The 4825-nt window shown below is 38.9% G+C and overlaps 1 long non-coding RNA gene across 1 annotated transcript; it reads left to right on the top strand.

Annotated features, from left to right (window-relative positions):
- Window positions 1-203: 203 nt before the first annotated feature.
- Window positions 204-3348, top strand: LOC118309836. Its single transcript, XR_004793627.2, has 3 exons — window positions 204-262; window positions 845-932; window positions 3148-3348. It is a non-coding gene; the product is annotated as an uncharacterized LOC118309836 (long non-coding RNA).
- The last annotated feature ends 1477 nt before the right edge of the window (window positions 3349-4825 follow it).

The following is a 4825-nucleotide window of genomic DNA, read 5'->3' as shown; positions in this document are numbered from 1 at the left end:
TATAAATTAGCATTTTGCTCCTTTCCCAAGCTCATTACATTTCTAAATCACCATCTGGGAGGTACACATCTCAACAAATTTTACTGACAAACAATAAACTATCAAACTAAGCATTTTGACTTAAGATAAACCCCCACCAGTTGGTTTAACCCATGATGTCAGCGATGACATCACCAACACCATACAAACCAGGAACTTCTGGGCGGGGCCTCTCTCAAACAACGGACCTGCATGGTGGCCCCGAACAAAGGAACAAACAATTGTAAGTATGGACAGAGAAACAAACCATTAAACAAGTTCCAAACCTGCAACTTAATAAAGATAACTGAAAGTTACTTCTGACTGTGTGTTTGCTTTAACTCACACATGCTTTGATGTGAACTGTGACATAATGCTCACACAAACAAACCCGGGGTAGTGAGTGAAGCAATGTGACCTGAGTAATGCTAAATTATAGCAAAATAAACACGTGCAGAAAATAATATGATGTGTAAGATGACGAGTGGTGAGTACAGAGATCTCAACTACTTTCATCACAGTGCACACAAGACGCATTGAGGATGCACTGAGTCCCCATCACTCAGACCACATTTGGAGGTGGTCAAGGCTGCATGTGGCAACATTCTTTTAGAAGTGAGAACTCTAATGCGTGGGCCACACTGTAAAAAAGTGCACACTCGTTGACGTATAAGATGTCTATGGCATCTGAAATTTTTAGAAAAGCCCATAGAGATATATCACAGGTGTGTCAAACATCTTCTGCATTTTGGTTTGTCAGGTACATACTAGGGAATGGACCCCAGTCAGTACTGTTTTGATTCAGTTCACATCTTTTTATTTCCAGCAGACTGGCAGGTGGCAGCATTGTCGCTTCAAAGCAATAAGGTTCTTCGTTGGAATCCAAGTTTGGACCAACCAACCAACCAACCAAGGTCTGTCAGTGTGGAGTTTGCCTGTTATCCTTGTGTCTGAGTGGGTTTTCTCCAGCTTTCTCCTACTGTTGATGGTTGAAGAAATGCTGGTTAGGTTGATTGGAACTCTGATTTGACCATAGGTGTGAGTGTGAGTGTTGATGGTTGTTTGTCTCTGTATGTTGGCCCTGTAATGGGCTGGAGAACTGTCACGCCAAATGTCAGCTGGGATTTGCGACGCAACCCTGGATGGATGGATGAATGGATGGATGGATGGATTGTTACTGGCAAGTGGTTTCTGCAAGTTTAAATCAACAACGCGTTTGGTCTTTGCAAACGGAAAATAGAAAACCCCACTCTGAATCTTTGGCTGGGTTACCCAATCTTCACACGTGAACCTGTTGATAAAGTACTGTCTTGAATCATAAGGTGCATCTCCTAATGTTGTGATAATGTCTGTAAAATAAAAATAGTTATTACAGTCCAAGGCAGGAAAATAAAGCTGTCGGAGGTGCCCAGGCCGCCGGCATCAATGCAGTGATGCAGTGAAGGCCACTTTTAATCAAGTGCGAGGGTCTACATTTAGACAGGCAGGGTCAACAGGGACGCGGCACAGGATCCTTAGAGCAAAAAGAAGAGAAAGGGTGGAAAAGACCATCTAGTCTGATTGATTCTTTTAATCTTTGATTTATCCAATGCCTTTTAAAGATGTGAGAAGGATGAGAGATATACAGTAGTTAAAGCACTTTCAATGAAACAGTGCCAACATTAATTTAAAAGAGTATATATTTTTTCAATTTGAAGATGAGAAAAAATGATTTGTTTAAAAAAAAAGATTTTCTTTTCTATGGACAACCAGGAGGTTAGGCCATCAACATCATTTAGTTTCATCTCTGAATATATGTGAACTTTATTCAAATATTATTCTGTTAATTCTGATTTGGTACAGATAAATACATTTTTTGTAAATGCTCTTCTCTTTTCAGTTGCAAGTTGGCTTTAAGGAATTAGCAGAAGCATATTTCAAGGACTTGCATCACTGCAGACCTAAAATATGATATTCTGTTTTGATTTAATTTGGTTCGACCCTCAAGGACTCTGATTTGGAAATTATTTTAGACCTAAGAAGTTGCAGTGCTGTTAAGATTTTCAAGGATCTTGCAGCTTTGGCAGTTCCTCACAAAAGCCAATTCTAAATCAGTCAAAAGAATGTAATCAGTCAAAATGTACTGGCCACTGTCAAAAGTGCCATTGTGTCCTCCGCCGCTGATATTCAACACATCCTGGACCTGAAAAGCAGATGAACACACTTAAGGAGAAATATCAATTTACTCTGACATGTACACATCAGGACAACCAACAATATTGAAAGAGGAGTCACCAAGGCTCTGTACAAGCTGAATAAAGAAATAGATAGATGGATGGAGAGACAGATTCCATTTTCTGTTCTTCCCTGCAAGGTGATGGGGAAGTTGGTCCCTGCCTTCATGACACCCCTGAATGTCTGGGTTTTGCTGTGCTTATTTTTCAGCAGGGTGTTGTTTAAGGCGTCGCCTGTGACTGGAGAGTAAGTAGTGACTCAAAATGTTGGACGTTAAGCTCCTGGTATTATTTTTAGTTGTTTCATTCCAGAGCTGTGTAAGATTGCGAGCTGGTTTCCATTCTTCTCACCCCAACCTCAGTAAACACAGACTCATCAATACATTTCATTTGAATGGCTTTCAAGCAGCATACATGTAAAAATAAGAAAGAGCAAAAAAAAAGCAGGTTTTAAGCAAATAAATATATTGTATTACACAACGGCTGTGCAAGTACAGTATATAGAATTATATTGTTTTAGTTAACAAACATATATGTCACATTTATTGCCCTGTTATTAATAATAACACAAGTGTTTTCTCAGTAAATCATGCAAGAAATGTGTTGTCCCTAACCTCAAGGGGGAAGCTTCATAAATTAAAGATAACATAGCCTATCGTCTTTTCACCCTTATCGGGTCATGTTCATTATTCAAACAAACAGATGTTGGCACAGTTTTCTTACAAGTTGTAAATCAGTCATAAAAGTTGCATCAAAAAAAAAGAAAGAAGAAAAGAACAGACTGTGTTGTATCCGTGACGTACACAAAGCATGTGTGGAATACATAAGTTGAATTGAAAGTTATTTCTGGACTTTAAATGCAGACACAGAGAAAGTGTTTATTGTAAAGACTTGCAAAATGTTTTTTTTTGCTCAGGAGGCTGACGGACGGAGGTCTGTGGTAACTGAACTGAACAGGACGGGCGGAGATTCCAGGTTGGACTGATCTCCAGGCACTGAGCAGGGCAGGCAGGTGAGGTCAAGGGGAGACTGGTTCAAACTGCTTTAACATGACAAGTGAGGTCGAGCCGCATTGGACCTATCAAGTCAGTATTAAGATTCAAGGGATTCATTTGTCTCTTTGTTTCTCATCTATTAACTTCAGTCAGTTGACAACATGGAATTGGAGTAGCCATATAAAGTAATCTGTAAACGTATGTATTTTTCCTGTTACAGTTTTACCTCTATTACACATTATCTCTAGGGAAAGATAATCCATTGAAAACACCGCATCAGTTTTTGTTGTAATGAGGTATTGAGAACATTCATCGGGTCTCTCGTAACTCAGGTGACTGCATGACGCTCCAGCGCATCTAGCTGAACATCTGAATATGACTATCAAGGTCTCTTCTGTGGTTTTCAGCAGAAAAACATGTATCTCATCCAGCAATCCGGCCATAGTACCGTAGCCATTTGAATAGCATCAAACCAAGAGAGTTTGTATTCAAATGTTCTTTCACAGATAGATCACTGACAACAGTGGCATAAAATTGCTCTTTGAATTCATACCTTTAAAGTTGGAGAGAATAGTCTCTGGTGTGCAGTGAGAGATGGTTCAATAAATTAAAGAAATGGGGCATTTTCAAAACCTATCAACTCCATTGCAATATCTTGTTAAAATTGACTGTTGTCTTTTTCCAAAAAGAAAAAAGAAAAAGCAGTCATCATACAGGATGCTGTATTCACTCCACATCACTGGTTTTCTTTATTTATTTGAATTCTTTTGTTCCTTGCTTGTCTGTCTGCGGCGTCATAATGACAACAAATTAGAAGCATCAATAATTATTGCAGCCTTTATTCTGACCTCAGTCGAGGAGGTGATTTGTTGGTTGATTGGTTTGTTTGTTGATTTTGCAATAAATGTAGAGACAGGCGTAGGTACAATTTCAAATGTTTTTGCTATTTCAAATAAACTAAGCTACAGCCACTTAAAAAGAAGACATATACATACACTGTCTGTCTTCTTTTCTTTTTTTTTGCATATCTGATAGATACAGATTAGAACAACTCATTATCGCCATCTCCACTGACACGAGAGCATCAGATATTTTCGAAAACACCCCAAAACACTGATTTATATTCAAGTCATGACAAGGGCTTTGTTAATTATTATCTGTAGAATTATGACTCTTGTCTGTCGGTGCAAAGGCAGAAATAGTTCAAATTCCTTGTAGATCCACACAGACTACAGACGGAGGTGGTGGCGGCGGATGGATGGGTCAACAAAACATCTGACCTCAGCATGGGAAAGTGGTGCTGTCTGTTGCCCCACACTGTTTTCTATAAACATGCGTGTTAGTATTGATATGCCATAAGCCTTAGGAAGCGCAACTGGGGTTCATCACGACTGTATTCATTAGTTCACTGATAATAAAGTTAAAGTTAAAATTGACGTGTTTACAATTCATTCAATTGATAAAATTGTTGTTACCATATGCTGGTATTTTGCTGTAACCAGAGACAGAGCACTTACAGTTGTTTTTACTAGTAGCCTATTGTTATGCAGGATTTTTCTAATTTCCAGAGAGACATTATATTCGGTCCTGGGAAAAGTA

The sequence above is a fragment of the Scophthalmus maximus genome, chromosome 6, assembly GCF_022379125.1.
Source record: "Scophthalmus maximus strain ysfricsl-2021 chromosome 6, ASM2237912v1, whole genome shotgun sequence".
NCBI lineage: Eukaryota > Metazoa > Chordata > Actinopteri > Pleuronectiformes > Scophthalmidae > Scophthalmus > Scophthalmus maximus.
Note: the sequence above shows the minus strand (reverse complement) of the source record. Positions and strands in the feature narration are given on the sequence as shown.